Source organism: Anabrus simplex, chromosome 8 (assembly GCF_040414725.1).
Source record: "Anabrus simplex isolate iqAnaSimp1 chromosome 8, ASM4041472v1, whole genome shotgun sequence".
NCBI lineage: Eukaryota > Metazoa > Arthropoda > Insecta > Orthoptera > Tettigoniidae > Anabrus > Anabrus simplex.
In genome coordinates, this window is record NC_090272.1 from 209,528,132 (window position 1) to 209,552,042 (window position 23,911).

Genomic DNA, 23,911 nt, shown 5'->3' on the forward strand with positions numbered 1-23,911 from the left:
TCTCTCTCTACTGCCAACCCCATCATATTACATTTAATTTCAAATATGTTACAAACTCAACATCCTCCCACCTTGAGTTGTGGGAACAACTCAACACATCATTTATCCACATAACAATACAAAACTGAATTTACTATACACAATACAAAACAGCAAGATCACCTCTCCCCTTTTCTTGTCTCTTTTGGAACTCAAAATAAATAAAAACACTTGAGATAAATATCACATAGAATAAATGAACACTTGTGAAAAAATATCACTCAATCCTCAAATCTTTTGGGTTTAATCACCAGTCTCCCACTACTAGTTTTCAGTTTGGAGCTATCGGTCGATGATTTAATTGTCCTTCGGTCACTTTCTTTCTTTTCACACAGCTTAAATTGTCTGAAGACATGGTCTTCTGCAGATGTCACTTCGAGTGGGTATACCTTCTGCACCGGTCTCACGAGTACCCCTCTTTCAGTCTTCAGACGAACAAGTCTCACAACACCACCTTTGCCAGGGATAACTTCCATCACTCTTGCCAACGGCCAATTCAGTCTCTTGGGGTTGTCATTGTCTACTAGTACTACTTCATCCACGAAGGGTTTGTACTGACTTTTTGTATGGTGGTTCTTCTGAATTAGTTGTCCAAGATACTCATTCCTAAACCTCAACCTTAAAGTTTCTTTTATTTTCTGTCTATATCTGTATCTTTTGTCGAATCTTACATTTTCTATCATGTCGATATCGGGCATTCCAACCTCCTTGACCTCTTGCAGAAACATTGCAGGGGTTATTGCCATCAGGTCACTTCCATCATTGGACAGGTAGGTAAGCGGCCGAGAATTCATCACAGCTTCGATGTCACACAAGACTGTCATCATTTCTTGGTACGACAAGCACGAATTTCCCAGAACTTTCCTGAGCATTTGTTTGAGAACACCAATCAATCTCTCCCACCAACCTCCCCACCATGGTGCAGCGGGAGGATTAAATTTCCATTCAATTTCATTTGCAGAACTATATTCAATAATTTTATCCCACTGAATCGTCTCCAAGGCATTACAGACGCCATGAAAATTCGTCCCATTATCACTGTAGACTATCGCTGGCCTTCCACGTCTGGATACAAAGCGTCGAAAGGCTTCTAGGAATGTTGAGGTAGCCAAAGATGTCACAAGCTCCAGATGGACCGCACGAAAAACAGCACACGTGAACAAACAGACCCAGGCTTTCTCTCCTCCTCTCAAAATCAAAGGTCCTGCAAAGTCTACCCCTGATATCTCAAAAACCGAAGCCTCTCTCACTCTGTCAACGGGTAGATGAGCCTGTTCCGCTTCAAGATGTTTTCCATGGTATCTTCGGCAGACAACACATGATGCAATTGCACTCTTCACAGTTCTTCTTCCACCGAGGATCCAGTATTTCTGTCGGAGCCCGCTGAGCAGAATCTGTGTACCAGCATGACATAACTCTTTGTGTTTTTCCCTAATGAGAGCACGAACTAAAGCATGTTTTGCAGGAAGGATAATAGGACAGCGGAAAGCGTAATCATCCCGACGTGCTATTATCTTTGTTTTCAGTCTCATCACTCCCTCGTCATCAGTGAAAACACAGAGTGTGCTAAATCTCTCGTCCTTTACATCTACAAAACACTCCTTTTGTATGAACTTCATCACAATTTTCTCCGCTCTGGTCGTCTCCTCAACTGATAGTTCTGCGTATATCCTAGTTAATTTTTGTTGTCGACAATTGTGCAGAAATCTCAAGATCCACCCCATCATGCGAACTGTTTTCCGAAAACTCGAGAAATAGTCGAGGTGCCACTCTTGCGTATTTGACTTATTTTCTATTGCGGTCATAGTGTTGACTTTTCTTCTTTTTTCTTCGAACACTTCTTCATCGTTTCTTGTAACTTCGGAGCAGGGCCATTGAGTAGGGGATTGTTTCAGCCATTTCGGACCCTCCCACCATCTCTGTTCCAGTAAATGCTTTGGATCACATCCTCTTGATGCCAGGTCAGCTGGATTCATGGTTCCAGGAACATGTCGCCACTGTTCAGTTCTGGATAATCTTCGGATTTCTTGAACTCTATTCCATACGAATGTTCCCCAAGGTTCGTCTAATTTTATCCAGGATAACACTGTCGATGAGTCACTCCAATAATGAACAATAATTTCCTTTGACCTTAATGATGGTAACACTGATGTGGCAAGTCTAACACCTATGGTAGCTGCTAATAATTCCAGACGTGGTATGGTGATCTTCTTCTTGGGTGCCACTCGTGCCTTTGCTTGTACAAGCCGTAGATCCACGTTATCAATCCTCTGTACTCGCAAGAATATAACTGCTGCATATGCGGTTTGACTAGCATCGCAGAATATATGTATAGAGATATCTTCAACCGATTGCAGCCTTCCAATCAGACATCTGTGAATCTTAATCTCAGCCAGGAGAGGTAGTTCTGCCAACCATTTCAGAAACCTTTTCTTTGTCGATTCATTTACCTCAGTGTCCCAGTCCAGCTCAGAAGCCCAAAGTTCCTGCAGAATTAATTTAGGGCAGAGAGATACAGGACATGAAAAACCAATAGGATCAAATAATCTATGAGCAGCTCTTAGTATTGTCCTCTTTGTTATTACATCAGGTATGATATCAATGACATGTGCCAGATTCAACTCCATAGTATCGTTTTCTTTATTCCAAACGAGTCCCAACACTTGTGATAGGTTTTCAGTTGTTTTGTCGTGAGAATACTCCCACCCTCGCAGGTTGAAAGATGCCTTCTCCATAATTATTTTTGCCTCTTTCATGAATGAATTGAGCTCAGCTTCATTGTTAACACTTGTAGTACAATTATCTACGTAGAAACATTCTTTCAGTCTTTCTATTGTCGGAACCAAGTAGGGATTGTTATCAACTGCTTCTCTCTTCATCTTGTTCAAATGGAATTCTATTGTTGCCGACAGCAAGAAAGGAGAACATGCAAGACCGAAAACAACTCTATTATGACGAAACACTTTCATCTTTTCTGTACTTTCCTTATCCCACCAAAAAAATCTTAGAAAGTCACGGTCTCTAGGATGGACGCTTATTTGGAGAAATGCCTTTTCTATGTCTGCGATGACTCCAATATCATTTTCTCTGAACTTGAGTAATGAACTAGGAATCAACTCTATAAGGTTAGGTCCCTTTTCAATACAATCATTTAGAGAAGGAGCGTTCCTCTGTTTCGCAGAGGCGTCAAATACAGGTCTTATCTTGGTGGTGCTGTTCTCTTTCAAGACAGGTCGATGTGGTAAATAGTGTCCGCCATTCGCCAGCTCTTCTTCGGATACCATTGCAATAATTCCTTGCCCCATCCAATCTCGTAAGACACCATCGTATCCTCCATAATGTTGCTCAGTTTGTAGTTTCATTGTGACTGTCTCCAATCTGCGCTGAGCTATTTCGCTATTGTCCGGAAGAGGTGGATGTTGCTCGCTCCAAGGTAGACACACTTCATATCTGTTGTCTTCATTCAGCCTCACAGTCTCAAGGAAATTCTTCCTAACTCGTTCATTCTTCTCGACGGTAGATTCCTTTTCTGCAGGATCAGTAATTCCAAGAATTTCTAAGTCCCAGAGATCACAAATTTTTGTTTGTTTTGAAAACAATGATGTCACCAACAGTGACGCTGCATCCCTTCTAGGTTTATTACTTATAATTTTTCCCATTAGTGTCCACCCTAGAACAGTCTCTACTAGAACTAGACCACACTTTAGTTGATGTGTCTTTCCAGTAAGCAATTCACCTGCGACATCTGCCCCCAGTAGAATCTGTATGGGTCCTCGGTCTTGTACGTCTGTTAAACAAATCTTCAGATCCTTTATCTCATTACTCCAAGCACCATTTCTAACATATGGAACATCTTCACAAATTATTTCTTGGCTCAAAACTTGCAGTTCCTTGGAATAGTTTCCCTCTAATCTTCTTAAACTTATGTTGTAACAATCATGCTTTACCTCTTGGGAACGTACTCCCCCAAACAAAGAGTGTATTAGAGTTTCCTTTCCGACTGACTGGTACCCCATTTGTTCAGCTAAGCCACGCACAATGTAAGATTTAGTAGACCCGGTATCAATGATCGCTCGCACTGTTTTTTGTTTACTCTTACCCATAACAACAACCGCCAGAGTTTGTAAATATACCTCAGGAGAACAAGAGACGTTAGCCATAGACTTATCTACATGAGTGGCATCCTCACTAATCGACTTTCTTTCTCCCTCAAAATTATTTTTTGAAACGCTTTCTTTGTCTTTGTTACCAAGTTTATAACACATTAGTACCACATGCTTCCCACCACAAACAATACATCTAATAATGGATTTACAAGCTTTACTTTGATGACCTCTCTTTAAACAATTAAAACAACAGTGCTTGTTACTCAAGATTTTCCTTCTTTCCTCCACAGTCATTTGTTGAGCTTTAATGCATTCTGAACTTGAATGAAGTTTAAGACAAAATACACACTCCTGTCTTTTAGAAATATCAGTAGATAACAAGGCAGAAGCAGTGGGGATATTTGGTTCAGCAGCTTCCCTTGGTTTTTTGCCTCCCTTAATCTTGAGCCCTTGGGATGTATTAATGTTGAACCCTTTCATTGCTAATGAAATTCTTTCCTCACTAACAACTTCACTTTGGAGAAAAGCCATGAGCTGTTTCAAACGATCTTTGGAGACAGAATCACATCTGAAAGAAGTATTCCTTTGCCAGGCCCTTAGTAAGTCTTCTGGCAAGGATGATTCAATTAAGGGGTATAGCATTGCAGTACACTTTTCTGTAGTAACTCCTAAACTTTCCAGAGACCTGAGATGTGATTCTAATTTATCATATAAGCTACTAAGTGTTGGTTTTTCTGTAGAATTTACTGCATTGGTTAAAACTAGCTTCAGTAGTTCACGAACGTAAACTTCTACCTGTAAGTCCTCCCTACCAAATCGAGCTTGAAGACTGTCTATCGCTTTATGATAATTGTCGGCAGTCGGAGGGAAACTTGTGACTAACTCGTACGCTCTAGAACCTTCTATCATAGCTTGAATGAGATACTGGAATTTATCTTCCTCCCCCATGTCCTCATCTTCGTGTATTTTACGGAACTGACTCCAAAAATATAACCAGTCAATTATTTCCCCAGAAAACTTCTTCAATTCTATTTTTGGAAGTCTGTATTTCTTTCTTTCAGCTATATTTTCATTTACTACACTTTGGGTAGAGGAAGCCGGCACAGTGGTATTCAAAAATCTTGTTGCTTTAGCCCTACAGCTCAAGAATTTACGTCTATATTCATCAGCTGATTCTTCCTCATCTGCTATTTGATCAACCTCACAATTATCATCTATCATCTGTTGAAATACCAATCCATCTAAATTAGCGATAGTATCATACCTTTCTTGAAGGATTTCTAGTTGTACCTGAATTTCTTCTGTGTCTGGTTCACCGTCTTGTAACGACGACATAACCTCGTTGTATACTCGTGTAAATAACCGCCGCTTTACGGTCCTTGCTTTCGTGAGGTTTTCCATCTTTTTTATTTTCACGGGGTCTTCCTTTATTAATGATGTCCTGTCACGGTCGCCAATAAATGTTAGGTTCACCAATTAAAAATCAGAAAACACCCCGCCGAAGTCATATATTTTACTTTTTATTCAGAAGAAAAAAACAAGCACTTCTCTATGTCAGCCATTCACATTTTTTTTCAACACCCACACACACTCTCCAACCCAGACATCTCTCTCTACTGCCAACCCCATCATATTACATTTAATTTCAAATATGTTACAAACTCAACAATACCCATTGCACCTGAAAGATTGGAAGTATTCATTGTAGAGCACAGAGAGTTACCAACCTAATTTATATGGATGAATCTGTATTCCACTTCTAAAAGTATTAAAGGTGTGCAATGATATAAACAAACGGGTTTTTCAGACCCGCTGTGGTTACATTCTGTACGATTGCTTGCGATTACAAGATGAGAATACATCCTGTTGCTATTGGGGAGTATTTTTATTATATGGGACAAATGTATGTTGTGAAAGCTACAATACGGCCTGTACATTAAGAACGCAAGACTCTGAATAAGTGAAAATAATTACGGTTCATTTTCTGTTTTTCACCAAGCCTGACACGATGGAACTGTTTCTAAGGAAACGTACGAACCTATTACCGCCACTGAGTTTATTATTGTGTGGGGAAACGAAACGTCTTGTAGTACTTGCGACATATTGTAACCATGGTTCATTGAACATGATGTCATAGTGACTCAGCTGCAGTAATATATTCTTGAATAATACATATATCAGGGATGGAATGCTAATGGAGAGAACTTTACTGCGCAAGTCGATAATCCCTAATAGAAAATTTCAGTCGTTGGATCTTACGATTTCATCCTCAGAGTAGCCTAATATAAGGCCGGTTGGAAACAAAAGCATTTAGAAAGAAATACGCGCTAAAGTCACAATGCATTCGGTGTCCCATTGTCAACATTAAGAGAAGACAGATTCATTGTTGAAAGTGCCATTTACAGTGCAGTCCGCATTCGGTTAATATAAGATCAACTGTGGTTGCGGGAATTAGAGTAAATACATGATATCCCCTGTCTGTCGTAAAACGTTACTAAAAGGGAGACCAGAGAGAGACCGACTGGGAATTTGGGCCAAGCGGAACAACTTAACTCAAGACCGAAAGCGTCATTCATTGAAGAGACGATGTAGTCACACAACCTTCAGCACGTCGGACACTCGCAGAGGAAAATACGAGAAAAACGAATGAAATACAGATAGTTTTCTACGTAGCAGCAGCCATGACTACCGGAGTGTGGAACTTCGCCATCGGTACACAACAACGGCCATCCATTACAAGATTTGCCTGCGATAAGGAACGCAAAACGTGGATCCCCCTAGCCTTTGTTTAATTTTATTTTCTTGTGCACAGTGTGTTAATAAAGCTCCTTACTCAAAGCGGTCCAGGGGCTCTCACCTTGAGAGCGTGGGTTGGCGACCACGGTTCCCCTAGCTGAGTCTGGCATTGCTTCCACTAACTTGTGTCAGGCTCCTCACTTTCATCATTCCCATTGACCACATTTGGGCAATAGTTCATAAGGCAGCAGGAAGCACTCGTTGTACTTGGTTACATCCTCGGGGTGATGGTCAAACTCGGGACAATGTCAAGGACTGATCTTCAGGAGAGGGTCCTCCGGGTTCCCTCTCTTTCGAGGTTCAATCTGCGACCGAGTCTCGGGAACGACTGAATCTTCGGAGATGTTAGTATATACACGAGGTAAAATATAAGGTGCGCGTCCGAAAGGATTCCGGGGGCGGCAAAGCGCACCAACTCTTTGGCTGGCCGCCACGGGTGACGGCGGGGAGGGGCCGTCACTTCTACGAAAGCTTCCTGCGTTAGTTAATAAGGTTAAGGCAGCAGGAAGCCCTCGTTGTACTTGGTAATATCCTCGGGGTGACAGACGCAGACGGGACAACGTCAAGGACTGTTCTTCAAGAGAGGGTTTTCCGGGTTCCCTCTCTTTCGAGGTTCAATCTGCGACCGAGTCTCCGCAACGACTGGATCTTCGGAGATGTTAGTATATACACGAGGTAAAATATAAGGTGCGCGTCCGAAAGGATTCCGGGGGCGGCAAAGCGCACCAACTCTTTGGCTGGCCGCCACGGGTGACGGCGGGGAGGGGCCGTCACTTCTACGAAAGCTTCCTGCGTTAGTTAATAAGGTTAAGGCAGCAGGAAGTCCTCGCTGTACTTAGTAATATCCTCGGGGTGACAGTCGCAGTCGGGACGTGAAGGACTGTTCTTCAAGAGAAGGTTTTCCGGGTTCCCTCTCTTTCGAGGTTCAATCTGCGACCGAGTCTCGGCAACGACTGGATCTTCGGAGATGTTAGTATATACACGAGGTAAAATATAAGGTGCGCGTCCGAAAGGATTCCGGGGGCGGCAAAGCGCACCAACTCTTTGGCTGGCCGCCACGGGTGACGGCGGGGAGGGGCCGTCACTTCTACGAAAGCTTCCTGCGTTAGTTAATAAGGGTAAGGCAGCAGGAAGCCCTCGTTTTACTTGGTAATATCCTCGGGGTGACAGTCGCAGTCGGGACAACGTCAAGGACTGTTCTTCAAGAGAGGGTTTTTCCGGGTTCCCTCTCTTTCGAGGTTCAATCTGCGACCGAGTCTCGGCAACGACTGGATCTTCGGAGATGTTAGTATATACACGAGGTAAAATATAAGGTGCGCGTCCGAAAGGATTCCGGGGGCGGCAAAGCGCACCAACTCTTTGGCTGGCCGCCACGGGTGACGGCGGGGAGGGGCCGTCACTTCTACGAAAGCTTCCTGCGTTAGTTAATAAGGTTAAGGCAGCAGGAAGCCCTCGTTGTACTTGGTAATATCCTCGGGGTGACAGTCGCACTCGGAACATCGTCAAGGACTGTTCTTCAGGAGAGGGTTTTCCGGGTTCCCTCTCTTTCGACGTTCAATCTGCGACCGAGTCTCGGGAACGACTGGATCTTCGGAGATGTTAGTATATACACGAGGTAAAATATAAGGTGCGCGTCCGAAAGGATTCCGGGGGCGGCAAAGCGCACCAACTCTTTGGCAGGCCGCCACGGGTGACGGCGGTGAGGGGCCGTCACTTCTACGAAAGCTTCCTGCGTTAGTTGATAAGGTTAAGGCAGCAGGAAGCACTCGCTGTACTTGGTAATATCCTCGGGGTGACAGTCGCACTCGGGACAACGTCAAGGACTGTTTTTCAAGAGGGGGTTTTCCGAGTTCCCTCTCTTTCGAGGTTCAATCTGCGACCGAGTCTCCGCAACGACTGGATCTTCGGAGATGTTAGTATATACACGAGGTAAAATATAAGGTGCGCGTCCGAAAGGATTCCGGGGGCGGCAAAGCGCACCAACTCTTTGGCTGGCCGCCACGGGTGACGGCGGGGAGGGGCCGTCACTTCTACGAAAGCTTCCTGCGTTAGTTAATAAGGTTAAGGCAGCAGGAAGCCCTCGTTGTACTTGGTAATATCCTCGGGGTGACAGTCGCACTCGGAATATCGTCAAGGACTGTTCTTCAGGAGAGGGTTTTCCGGGTTCCCTCTCTTTCGAGGTTCAATCTGCGACCGAGTCTCGGCAACGACTGGATCTTCGGAGATGTTAGTATATACACGAGGTAAAATATAAGGTGCGCGTCCGAAAGGATTCCGGGGGCGGCAAAGCGCACCAACTCTTTGGCTGGCCGCCACGGGTGACGGCGGGGAGGGGCCGTCACTTCTACGAAAGCTTCCTGCGTTAGTTAATAAGGTTAAGGCAGCAGGAAGCCCTCGTTGTACTTGGTAATATCCTCGGGGTGACAGTCGCACTCGGAATATCGTCAAGGACTGTTCTTCAGGAGAGGGTTTTCCGGGTTCCCTCTCTTTCGAGGTTCAATCTGCGACCGAGTCTCCGCAACGACTGGATCTTCGGAGATGTTAGTATATACACGAGGTAAAATATAAGGTGCGCGTCCGAAAGGATTCCAGGGGCGGCAATGCGCACCAACTCTTTGGCTGGCCGCCACGGGTGACGGCGGGGAGGGGCCGTCACTTCTACGAAAGCTTCCTGCGTTAGTTAATAAGGTTAAGGTAGCAGGAAGCCCTCGCTGTACTTGGTAATATCCTCGGGGTGACAGTCGCAGTCGGGACAACGTCAAGGACTGTTCTTCAAGAGAGGGTTTTCCGGGTTCCCTCTCTTTCGAGGTTCAATCTGCGACCGAGTCTCCGCAACGACTGGATCTTCGGAGATGTTAGTATATACACGAGGTAAAATATAAGGTGCGCGTCCGAAAGGATTCCGGGGGCGGCAAAGCGCACCAACTCTTTGGCTGGCCGCCACGGGTGACGGCGGGGAGGGGCCGTCACTTCTACGAAAGCTTCCTGCGTTAGTTAATAAGGTTAAGGCAGCAGGAAGCCCTCGTTGTACTTAGTAATATCCTCGGGGTGACAGTCGCAGTCGGGACAACGTCAAGGACTGTTCTTCAAGAGAGGGTTTTCCGGGTTCCCTCTCTTTCGAGGTTCAATCTGCGACCGAGTCTCGGCAACGACTGGATCTTCGGAGATGTTCGTATATACACGAGGTAAAATATAAGGTGCGCGTCCGAAAGGATTCCGGGGGCGGCAAAGCGCACCAACTCTTTTGGCTGGCCGCCACGGGTGACGGCGGGGAGGGGCCGTCACTTCTACGAAAGCTTCCTGCGTTAGTTAATAAGGTTAAGGCAGCAGGAAGCCCTCGTTGTACTTAGTAATATCCTCGGGGTGACAGTCGCAGTCGGGACAACGTCAAGGACTGTTCTTCAAGAGAGGGTTTTCCGGGTTCCCTCTCTTTCGAGGTTCAATCTGCGACCGAGTCTCGGCAACGACTGGATCTTCGGAGATGTTAGTATATACACGAGGTAAAATATAAGGTGCGCGTCCGAAAGGATTCCGGGGGCGGCAAAGCGCACCAACTCCTTGGCTGGCCGCCACGTGTGACGGCGGGGAGGGGCCGTCACTTCTACGAAAGCTTCCTGCGTTAGTTAATAAGGTTGAGGCAGCAGGAAGCCCTCGTTGTACTTGGTAATATCCTCGGGGTGACAGTCGCACTCGGAACATCGTTAAGGACTGTTCTTCAGGAGAGGGTTTTCCGAGTTCCCTCTCTTTCGAGGTTCAATCTGCGACCGAGTCTCGGCAACGACTGGATCTTCGGAGATGTTAGTATATACACGAGGTAAAATATAAGGTGCGCGTCCGAAAGGATTCCGGGGGCGGCAAAGCGCACCAACTCTTTGGCTGGCCGCCACGGGTGACGGCGGGGAGGGGCCGTCACTTCTACGAAAGCTTCCTGCGTTAGTTAATAAGGTCAAGGCAGCAGGAAGCCCTCGCTGTACTTGGTAATATCCTCGGGGTGACAGTCGCAGTCGGGACAACGTCAAGGACTGTTCTTCAAGAGAGGGTATTCCGGGTTCCCTCTCTTTCGAGGTTCAATCTGCGACCGAGTCTCGGCAACGACTGGATCTTCGGAGATGTTAGTATATACACGAGGTAAAATATAAGGTGCGCGTCCGAAAGGATTCCGGGGGCGGCAAAGCGCACCAACTCTTTGGCTGGCCGCCACGGGTGACGGCGGGGAGGGGCCGTCACTTCTACGAAAGCTTCCTGCGTTAGTTAATAAGGTTAAGGTAGCAGGAAGCCCTCGCTGTACTTGGTAATATCCTCGGGGTGACAGTCGCAGTCGGGGCAACGTCAAGGACTGTTCTTCAAGAGAGGGTTTTTCCGGGTTCCCTCTCTTTCGAGGTTCAATCTGCGACCGAGTCTCGGCAACGAATGGATCTTCGGAGATGTTAGTATATACACGAGGTAAAATATAAGGTGCGCGTCCGAAAGGATTCCGGGGGCGGTAAAGCGCACCAACTCTTTGGCTGGCCGCCACGGGTGACGGCGGGGAGGGGCCGTCACTTCTACGAAAGCTTCCTGCGTTAGTTAATAAGGTTAAGGCAGCAGGAAGCCCTCGTTATACTTAGTAATATCCTCGGGGTGACAGTCGCAGTCGGGACAACGTCAAGGACTGTTCTTCAAGAGAGGGTTTTCCGGGTTCCCTCTCTTTCGAGGTTCAATCTGCGACCGAGTCTCGGCAACGACTGGATCTTCGGAGATGTTAGTATATACACGAGGTAAAATATAAGGTGCGCGTCCGAAAGGATTCCGGGGGCGGCAAAGCGCACCAACTCTTTGGCTGGCCGCCACGGGTGACGGCGGGGAGGGGCCGTCACTTCTACGAAAGCTTCCTGCGTTAGTTAATAAGGTTAAGGCAGCAGGAAGCCCTCGCTGTACTTGGTAATATCCTCGGGGTGACAGTCGCACTCGGAACATCGTCAAGGACTGTTCTTCAGGAGAGGGTTTTCCGGGTTCCCTCTCTTTCGAGGTTCAATCTGCGACCGAGTCTCCACAACGACTGGATCTTCGGAGATGTTAGTATATACACGAGGTAAAATATAAGGTGCGCGTCCGAAAGGATTCCGGGGGCGGCAAAGCGCACCAACTCTTTGGCTGGCCGCCACGGGTGACGGCGGTGAGGGGCCGTCACTTCTACGAAAGCTTCCTGCGTTAGTTAATAAGGTTAAGGTAGCAGGAAGCCCTCGTTGTACTTAGTAATATCCTCGGGGTGACAGTCGCAGTCGGGACAACGTCAAGGACTGTTCTTCAAGAGAGGGTTTTCCGGGTTCCCTCTCTTTCGAGGTTCAATCTGCGACCGAGTCTCGGCAACGACTGGATCTTCGGAGATGTTAGTATATACACGAGGTAAAATATAAGGTGCGCGTCCGAAAGGATTCCGGGGGCGGCAAAGCGCACCAACTCTTTGGCTGGCCGCCACGGGTGACGGCGGGTAGGGGCCGTCACTTCTACGAAAGCTTCCTGCGTTTGTTAATAAGGAAGCCCTCGCTGTACTTGGTAATATCCTCGAGGTGACAGTCGCACTCGGAACATCGTCAAGGACTGTTCTTCAGGAGAGTGTTTTCCGGGCTCCCTTTCTTTCGAGGTTCAATCTGCGACCGAGTCTCGCGAACGTCTGAATCAATTGAAGAGACATGCACCAAGCGCTCCACGGCAAAAGTCCAAATTTTTTTATCCGTCCTAAGATAAACAGGTATACGGCATAGAATAACTGAGATAACACATTGACAGATCTAATTTAACGAATTTAATTGGGAGTTATCTTACTATAAACGCTAAATGCGATAGCTCGACGTTACATGCACCTGATGACAGAATTCTGAACGAGTAGATTACAATAGTTCACCCGCTTTTGGACTACGTCCTCTGGCACTTGGACTGCAAAACCGTCCGTTAATGATATCTGCTTTACTAATTCTCCAATCGAAAGTGCACGTGAGAAGAAAGTTTTATTGTATTTCCATTAAGGTTGTTCACGTATTTATTTGGGGGGAGTGTAAAATCACTGTTTCGACCTGCCTAAGTGACGCGGTCTGTTCAAAATAGTATAATATTGTCCCTGAAACCTATCAAGCACAGGTGGTTTCTAAATATTAGACATATATCCAATAGTATTGAATTATAGGAACTTGGAGAGACAAACAGGTAAAACTCGCGGACAGCAGAGCAAAAAAATTTGCATGTTGTCACTATTGGACCCGAAACGGATAACTGTACGATAATGTTGCCAAAATATTAAATTCGCAGACACACTATCGTTACGATTTTATTTATTTATTTATTTATTTATTTATTTATTTATTTATTTATTTATTTATTTATTTATTTATTTATTTATTACATTACATTACAGGCCTTGCAGGCCATAACGGTATGCCTCTCTTAACACTAACCAGAAGGGGAGGAAAGATTATTATAATAATGTATTGGTGTTTACTTCTCACTAACTACTTTTATGGTTTGCGGAGACACTCAAGTGTCGGAATTTAGTCCCGTGGGATTTGTTTTAAGTATCTGTACCGAGCTCGATAGCGATAGATGCAATCACTTAATTGCGGCCAGTATCGAGTATTCGGGAGATAGTAGGTTCGAACCCCACTCTCGGCAGCCCTGAAGGTGGCTTTCCGTGGTTTCCCATGTTTACACCATGCAAATGCTGGGACTGTACCTAATTTAGTCCATGGCCGCTTCCTGCCCACATCGTCGCCATAAGATATGTCTGTATCAGTGCGACGCGAAGTAAATAGCAAAAAAAAAAAAAAAAAAGATAAGCCTGTATATCTACCGTCATGAGGCTGACGTATCCGATTAAAATACCACCGGACAGTAGCGGTTCATGCCATTTTATTGCTGTATGCCACCTTCTCTTCCCCCTTCTCAATCAGTACAGATTTTATTGACCAGCACCACTATACTTTTAAATTATTACCGGTATTAATAATAATCCGATGACACTGGTTGAATAGAAATCTGCTTGCACTAACCACATTAATGAATGAATGAACTATCTACACTAAAATGGCATTTATGCATACACATTAACAGGTTAACAGCTAGTGCAATCCCGACTGTTATGGCACTGCACTGTTTCACAGATCACAATCACAAGTGATAATAACGGCATTCATGGAAACAAATAGTGCATCCGAATTTTTCTCTCCTTGCTCAAATTTCAAAGGATGAAAACATATTTAACAATTTGACCATCATGCAAATAGCGCCGTCACATTACGGTTACATTTTGAATCATTATCGTAGCTTATTTTATAGAACTGAATTGTTTAAATAGTCAGTATACTGTAATACATTATTTTGGAATTAATCTCTAACAACAATTAATGTGAGATGTGGGGGGGGGGGGTAAAGGCTAGGTACATTGTAAAGTGGTTGGCATTGTTGGTGAGGACTCCGCTGTTCAGCGCTCACACCCGCCTGCCCTCTTCCTTCCCTTGTCAAGTCCATCTTGTCCTTCCTGGCTCCTCCTGCACCCCGCACTCTTGCTGACTCTTGGGACCTACTGAGGGCTCTGCCGGACAGACCATACACCCGCCTGCACTCTTCCTTCCCCTGTCAAGTCCATCTTGTACTTCCAGGATCCTCTCGCACCCCGCAAACTTACTAAATCTCGGGGACCTACTCACGGCTCTGCTGCCACAGTCCGAGCGCCTCACGACGAAAGAGAAAACATCATGCCTTTGCCATGTCCTTGAAAATAGAAAAGCGAAATGTTTACAGCCGAAGTAATAAAGATAATATTGTATAATTGAATAGCACACCACCAAATTCGACTTCGCTACATTTGCCCGTCTCTTCATGTATTCAATTACAGACTGAAATAACGTTCAATGTTTTTGAAAAGGCGGTGGGGCGGTGTCCAAAAGCCCTTCATGCACGAACCGCCACTTCCACCGGACTGAGCCATGATCGAACCTGCCAAGTTGGGGTCAGAAAGCCAGTGCCTCTACCGTCTGAGCCACTCAGTCCGGCAAAAGAAACGTAGAAGTCCGACCCCTTAAAAAATGAAAGTATCGGCAAAGAAAAAGTGATGGGACACGAAGAGTGAAGACATGAAAGGCTTCCTGGGCCTCGTGACTTAATATGTCGGGGTGGCAAAATAACAATTGTCAGCCATGGGAGGTTGAATAGGAAAGATAGGCGAGGACCCCGGCACAAGATCCGGCTAGGGGAACTATGTTCACCAAACCAGGCTCTCAAGCTGAAAGCCCCTGAGTAAATGAAGTTCCAAATACCCAAAAAGAAGAAATCATTTCATATAATTTACAAACATACGTCTTTCTATTCTCACTGAATGTGCCAAGGCTTGAGAATAAATTCACCGTACCGCAGATTAAACCTTAACCCTTTATAAGGCGGTGGGAATTATTTTCCCACCTCGGTTTTTTGCCATTTCTGGGCGCTGGGAGTTTATTTCCCATGTATTGATGTGTGCTGCACTCTTGGGAATATCTGTGAAACTATTCTGATCTCCTTGGAATCTTTAGCTTCTTTGGAAAACATCTGAAAAGCGATATTGTGCCAGCGCAACGCCTCATGTGAACAAGATTTATGAAGTGAAAATAGGGTAAAAATCAACATTTTATAAGTCTATATACTATTTACATGAATTTTCTTTGTTTATTGTGCATTTTTCTCATTTGGTATGAGATTATTTACTTCCTTTTACCAACTGAAGAGTTCTGAGATATAAATTTCTTTCACACTGTATGTGGGAATATGCTTCCCCTAGCCCACATAGGTGTCCGAAATATTTTTACTAAATTAAAAGTGAACTAACTGAACTCAAATTGTATCCGTAGGTGGGAAATATGTTCCCACTTCTGAATGGCAGACAGCAGGCGGTGGGAAGTATGTTCCCATCTTATTACTGACCTCCTGAGCACTGGATTGTTTTTTTCTGCCAATGTGTATTATTTAGCACTTATAGAGCCTGTAAATAAAGTTAGTTAGAAAGGAAAGTGTTTTATTGAGTACTGCCTTATAAAGGGTTAAAATAGAAACACTTTTAGTATCGTGTAATTCACAGTTCTCGATCTGTGCTGACGTGAGCCTACACGTGGAACATGAGAAGGGATGAGACCGAACAATTCTGGACAACCGATTCTGCCCATAAGAAAATTCTTCTCATTGTTAGGACTGATATTATTGACATATACAATGAGTGGCCGGAGCGTCACGGGAAGGCGTGTCTTATTAGAAAATGTGCCGTGTATGACCCCTACGTGTTGTGGCTAGCTGCGACGTAGCTGAGCAGTCTGTCACAGACACCAGTGTCTTGAAGATGGCAACTCGTCGCGAGATAACCAACTTTGAACGTGCGATGATCATCGGCGCACGGCACATGGGTCATAGCATTGCAAAGATTACACGCGAATTCGGGTTTCCGAGGTCAGCGGTATCGAGGGTGGATCCTTGGTATCGCAGAAAGAATGTTACCACCTGAGGAAACCGCCACACGGGAAGACCATAGGTGTTTAACTAACGGATATCACTTTGCCTCCGCAGAACCATATTGGGGACTCGACGGGATACTGTGAGTCAGGTCACTGTCCAGTTTAATGTTGGGAGTCAGGATCCCTTTTCTACCAGGACTCTAGGCTTCACTAGCCGACGACCAGCTCGAGTCCTTTTGCTGACACCTCGACACAGAGCTCAACGACGCTGAAGGGCCCGTGAACATCGGCAATGGATTATGAAATAGTGGCGGCGTGTGGTATGGTCCGATGATTTCCGGTTCCAGTAGTATCGAGCTGATGGGCACCGGAGAGTGTGGCGTATCCTCCATGAAGCTATGGATCCTATGTCTCTACAAGGTTGTTCCCAAGCGGAAGGTTGGGCGACGTTCTCATGGTCGCAATTAGGCCCCATTGTCCGGTGGCAGAGAGCGCTGACAGTCGCACGTTATGTGGACACTCTTTCAGACCCTCTGCATCGCTTTCTGGACCAAGAGTACCCTGATGAAGATGCCGTGTTTCAACAGGACAATGTACCATATCACCGCTCTTTGGTGACACGCAGACGGTTGGAGGAGTAGTCCAGTGAATTTACGGCTATGGATTGGCCCTCCAGATCCCCCGATCTTAATCCAACCGAGGATTTCATGGGACGCTGTCCATGCTGGTGTACGCTCCATGAACCCTGCATCAACAACATAAGACCAATCGCGGGTAGCAGTGCAATATGCATTGGTCCAGATCCCTCATGAACGATTCCAACACCTCGTAGAGTCAGTGCCTCGCCTTATTTGTGCCGTTTGGAGGGCTTGCGGAGGAGCAACTCGTTATTTACATCACATTCAATGTCCTCCGATGAAATTTGGCCACTCAGTGTATTTTCAATGAGATAAAATTAAAATTTTAGTCAATTGATGTGGAAATATTGTATTATATGTCCTATATTTCAAACTAGCAAAAAAACTCCTGCTTCGCTACGGTGTTCTACATTGTATACGGACTTCTCCATAAATTACTGTAAAGGCAGTGAGTAACATTTCATTAAATTGCGTGTCTCTTAGCGCTATCCGAGAAACAAAACAGGGAGGACACCATACGTTGTTTCCGATGTAAGGTAAGCATTGGGGAAGTTTTGTTGATAAAGGCAGGCCACATTTCCTACTGCCAATCATAATCGAGTTCGGGAGATTCTACTATAACGGCAAACTCACTTGGCAACTGCTATTCACAGTAGAGATGGACAGTTATCATTATAAAGACAGGCCACTTTTCCTAATGCCAGTCACAATCGAGCTAGAGAGATTTGATTATAATCGAGAAATGCAGCGCTATCTACCGTATCAAAAATGCAGACGGGACAATAAGTCATAGGACCAATGTTATAGATCTCTCCGAATTGAACGGCAATTGTGTTATCTGTTTGGTAATACGACTTACCGTTTAGCCACCAACGAAGTTCTGCACCGTCCTTAAAATGCATCCATATTTCGATATTTTCCGAGAACAAAAGTCATACATTTGAACAGCTTGGAAGTTTTCCTCAAAGAATAGAGTGTCCAAGTTTCGGGATTAGCATTCGCCTACATACGGAGTAATTAAGGGTGAAACTAATACAGTTAAGGAAGTTGAAATTAATAGAAAATAGGATTATAATTGAAAATAACAGAATCTGGCAAATATTTAAATACAAAATAGATGTATTTGACAAAATACCCCTCAATAAATTCTGATGGTATGCGTTACGGGTATAAGAAGGCGGTAACAGAGGAGAAATTTAGGTACAGGTATTCTTAGGTAAACAGAGAAGAAGATGGCTTATGGTGTTATTACTTAAGCCAGAAGAGGCAAGGCAGAGGCAATAAATTAAAGCAGAAAACAAAAGTAGAATAGAAATACACTAAAAATTATAGCAAATACCTGAGAACACCTTACGGTACGAAATAATGGGCTATACTCCGCGGTACTGTTCAAATATTAACAACGCTTTTTAGTGCTATTCGAGGACGATTGTAACCTCCAACGGTATTCCGCAGAATGGCCAATTGACGTATCTTTTGCTTTCTACCCAAAGAACAACCACAAGTTTACAGGAATGATGAGGAAAATGACAATAGGCTACGTTATTTCCGTGCTGGCAAGAAGTCAGGGACATTGCCATGGTAACCCGTAGGTTCGTTGTCGGTCTGTCGGTCACTCAATACAGAGCATGAGACCCGCAGATGATAGTAATTTTCTCCGCCATTTGAAGAGTAAGCGAAATTATGTACATAACAAAGTTGTTTATAATGAGATGACGTTTCGCATATAGCTCATGGATTTTACAGAAGATCAATAGTATAAGAAAACATTGAAGAACACTCTTCTGATTTTCCTATTAACCCCCGTCTATTCAGATATTTTAAAATCCTATGCATATCAAAACTTTCACCAGGATGAGCATATTCTAAATATGAAGTTAGGTCGAAATCTATCCAGCCATTTCATTGTAAGAGTGGAACAGACAGACAAACAGACACGAAAAATGAAAACCACTGACACGGTCTTGAGTTGACCTAAAACGGATAATTATCTGAAAAATTAGCAAAACAAACGAAATTACAGGCAGAGGACCACCTACAACTTTATTTATATAGATTAGTATTTCTGATACGACAAATACATAATTGGATGTTGTGATATAAACGTCCGTTCTTTTATTTTTCAAGCACATTCTCATACTTTCAGGTTAATAATATACAATAATGTATGCGTCTTGTTCATTTTATTACCGCTTTTCTTGCCTCTTACTGCACATGTTTACGTCTTAGTAGTCTCCGTTAACCATAACCTATAATAATGCCAGTCATGTTTGACAAAATATTATTCCAATATGCCGCTTTGAGCTTTGTATGTAAAGAAACAAAAGACGCTCCCTGACAAACGCGTTCAGAAATCACATGGAACCGTGTTAATTTGGCTGTTGTTTTGTAGCAAATGTAGGAAATGTGTTCGAGACACCTTTTTTTGCTAGTTGCTTTACGTCGCACCGACACAGATAGGTTTTATGGCGACGATGGAACAGGGAAGGGTTAAGAGTGGGAAGGAATTGGCCATGGCCTTAATTAAGGTACAGCCCCAGCATTTGCCTGGTGTGAAAATGGGAAACCACGGAAAATCAGGGCTGCCGACAGTAAGGTTCGAACCTATCTCCCGAATACTGGATACTGGCCGCACTTAAGCGACTGCAGCTATCGAGATCTGTGTTCGTGACACTAGGGACGTTTGACCCCAGTGTCAAATTAATAACAATTGTTCGTTAACACTTGTTAAGTAAAATGTAACCCAGAGTTGGTGAAACCGGGGATTGACATAACATGGAACTAATGCGTTTTGTGCATTAAACCATAAAATAATGTGTCTAATTAAGCTGAAGTAGGTAATCTACGTAATAATAATTGTACCGGGCGGTACACCTCCGCTCCGCTAATTCAAACATTGCGTCAGTTGAAACTCCTCTACTGGAGGAAGCCTGAACTTTAACTACAGTGTTAATTCTCAAGTTTCTCAGAAGATGTCCCTACTTGTAAAATTTGAAGTGTTCTGAACTGTGTCGTTTTCGATGTACTTTTGTTTTGCCTGTAGTAAGAAGTGTGAACATTCTCTTCTAGATGGCACTACTGAAGGACTACAATTATGCACCCTAGTGCGAAGTGAAAGAACTGTGTTTTTGGAGAAATTTAGTATTTATAAGTTTGTTCTTTATTAAATTTCTTTCAGCTTGTGTTTAAGTTGGCAACGTTAACCCTTTCTTTCTACCAGTTTTGAAATTGGCCAATCATAAATTTCTGTAATTAATTTTCCACCAATCCGGATTTTCTTCTTCAATTCTGACATGTAATCTTTCGGTCGTCCAATAAAAGGCTTGTGGGCGGGTGTTCTCATTCATGAAAGGTCTCGAATGTTCCGCGAGGGTATATAAACTGCCGATTTTCGGGTCTCTGCCCCACTTCAGTAACATCTATCAGTGTGTAAATTATGTAGCAGGGGGCGGGTAGCGCCTCTTTCTTCGGGCAGCAGTTCTTCAATAAGGTAATGGCCTTTTAATAACTTATTTTCTTGCTAGCTCAGCAGTTTAACTCTCGGGGCAGGTTCGATACCTTTTGCCATGTAACCTTCCTCTAAAATGTAAAAGACTCTTGGTATAAATTCTGTCTTTTTAATTTACAAATTGGGATAGAGAGTGCCTAACCCTCTCGAGCTCCCATGTATTTTGTTTTGAGGTGACTACGTTTTCTTAACAGTTTCCCTTCTACTCGTAATGTCATAAAGTTTTCTATCGTGTCACCTCCGTAGAATGGGATTAGCCCTTGCGTAAGTGACCTAGGGCCAAATTAGGTTTTAATAAAGTATATTCGGAGTGCCAGTTTCGCCTCCACTCAAGTTTGTATTTTGGGGCCTTGTAATTTTCCTGTTTATTTACTAAATCGGCCTCAGTAGGTTGGGTATTTTTACCCCTGTGGTTATGTCCTTAGAGGACAACTTGAAGGTGGAGTTTGGTGAGGCCTTTGATAGGCTGGAACTTTGAGAGCGGGTTGCTCTTCCAAAGAAAATTGTTTCTGTGTGCCTCGAGGAGGCTTTTGCTATGTAATTGGGAGCAAGTGCTCTTGAGCATGATTGGGGTCTTCTGCCCCTTGGTTGAATTTTGTATACGGATAAAGTTGGGCTTACTGCTCAAGAATTGTGTGTCTGGCTCTCGGAGCCCAAATCCTGTAACACTGTAATTGTACATTCTCGTTTTGGTTGTTATATTTGTTATTTCTTGATCTTGAAAAGAAAATATAACCTTGTTAAATTTTAAATTAACTTTAATTTCGTAGATTGAGACCTATTCATCCCAGGACCTTCTTTCACCTCTACCTACCACGGATAACTCCGTAACAATAATAAAAGGAAGTGTTCGTCTGTCTGTGCATGTGTCTGCTCAGCCAAATCTAAGGCACGCAGAGATCTGAAATGTTTAACATAGGTAGATAGAAGGGGGTCCGAATGCACCTCGAAGCCGATTTTTCATTTTCGCTTTTGGTGGTGAGTTATGAACTAAAAACCGTCGGAAAACGTGTGTTGGATAAGACAATCCAACGTGCTGTCACCAAGATTAAATGTATAGATTCACTGTCGCTAGGCAACGTAAATAATATAGGTAATACAAGTAGAAAGTCATTTTTTTGGACCCAGATACGAAGAGCCACATTCAGTACGTAATATCCGGAAATGTTTGTCTGTGTGTATGTGTGCGATGCCCAGGCAAATCTACGACACGCAGAGATCTGAAATTTTTAATATAGGCTTATTGTTAGATAAATATTTTACAGGTAAAGACCTGTTTTCACTAATTATTCATGTGTTTTTTAAAATGCTATTTGTTCAGTGCGTCGACCTCTGTAGATCTTTTGCCCCTACTGGAACCATATGTGAGGAAAATGCATGTATTATGTAATGGTAGAAGTGTAATGTGTTGAATTTGAGGACAGGAACGTTAAGGACGACACAAACACCCAGTCCCCAGGCCAGGGGAATTAATCATTACAATTAAAACCTCCTGTTTTACAAAATTGGCTTTCCGTCGCACTGATACAGATAGGTCTTATGGCGACGATGGAATAGGAAAGGCCTAGGAATGGGAAGAAAGCGGCCGTGTCCTTAATTAAGGTACAGCCCCAGCATTTGCGTGGTCTGAAAATGGGAAACCACGGAAAACTATGTTTAGGACTGCCGACAGTGGGGTTCGAATCCACTATCTCCCATACGCAAACTCACAGCCACGCGCCCCTAACCGCACGGCCAACTCGCCCGGTGCTTCATATTCCGAACCGCGAGTCAAATTACTGAAAGAACATTGTACTCTGCAATGTAAGGTCTTTGTTTTACACAGGAAAAATACATTATTTTCAAAGTAGTCCGCCTCTGCGGTGTAGTGGTTAGCGTGATTAGCTGCCTCCCCCCCCCCCCAGCCCCTGGACGCCCGGGTTCGATTCAGGCCTCTGCCGGGGTCCACTCGGCCTCGGGAGATCAACTGAGTAGAGGGGTTTCTATTCACACCTCAGCCTTCCTCGAAGTGGTTTACCGTGGTTTCCTACTTCTCCTCCAGGCAAATGCCGGGGTGGTACCTAACTTAAGGCTCGTCCTTGTCCATCCCGTCCAATCTTCCCATCCCCCCGCCCACAAGGTCCCTGTTCAGCATAGCAGGGAGACCACCTGGGCGATGTACTGGTCCTCCTTCCCAGTTGTATCCCCGATCCAAAGTCTCACGCTCCAGGAAGCTGCTCTTGAGGTGGTAGAGGTGGGATCCCTCGCTGAGTCCGAGGGAGAAACCAACCCTGGAGTGTAAACGGATTCAGACGCCCCCGTTTGTCAAATGCAAAAGTTTCGAAAATCATGTTTTTAAATTTCAATTTGAAATAAATTTTAAACTGGATTAGGTCAAGTCTGTTACACTGTACGTTTAATACCGAATTTGGTCTGTTCTTAGATTTAATTACCCACTTTATAATCATTTAAATTACTTCACTAAATTGTTAACTATCTTACTATGCTTTCAATCAATCACTACTGATCTGCATTTAGGGCAGTCGCCCAGGTGGCAGATTCCCTATCTGTTGTTTTCCTAGCTTTAAAATGATCGTAAAGAAATTGGAAAATTATTGAATATCTCCCTTGGTAAGTTATTCCAATCCCTAACTCCCCTTCTTATAAACGAATATTTGTCCTAATTTGTCCTCTTCAATTCCTACTTTATCTTCATATTGTGATCTTTCCTACTTTTAAAGACACTACTCAAACTTATTCGTCTACTGATATCCTACCACGCCATCTCTCCACTGACAGCTCGGAACATACCACTTAATCGAGCAGCTCGTCTCCTTTCTCCCAAGTCTTCCCAGCCTAAACATTGCAGCATTTTTGTAACGCTACTCTTTTCTCGGAAATCACCCAGAACAAATCGAGCTGCTTTTCTTTGGATTTTTTCTAGTTCTTGAATCAAGTAATCCTGGTGAGGGTCCCATACACTGGAACTATACTCTAGTTGGGGTCTTACCAGAGACTTATACGCCCTCTCCTTTACATTCTTACTACAACTCCTAAATACCCTCATAACCATGTGCAGAGATCTGTACCCTTTATTAACAATCATATTTATGTGATTACCCCAATGAAGGTATTTTCGTATATTAATACCTAGGTACTTACAATGATCCCCAAAAGGAACTTTCACCCCATCAACGCAGTAATTAAAACTGAGAGGACTTTTCCTATTTGTGAAACTCACAACCTGACTTTTATCCCCGTTTATCATCATACTATTGCCTACTGTCCATCTCACAACACTATCGAGGTCATTTTGCAGTTGCTCACAATCTTGTAACTTATTTATTACTGTGTACAGAATAACATTATCTGCAAACAGTCTTATCTCTGATTCTA

The 23,911-nt window shown here is 44.1% G+C and overlaps 1 protein-coding gene across 1 annotated transcript in view; it reads right to left on the bottom strand.

Moving 5' to 3' along the window:
- Positions 1–23,911, bottom strand: part of Cad86C (Cadherin 86C) — a 162,285-nt gene that overhangs the window by 19,186 nt on the left and 119,188 nt on the right. The gene's annotated exons all lie outside the window — the stretch shown is intronic.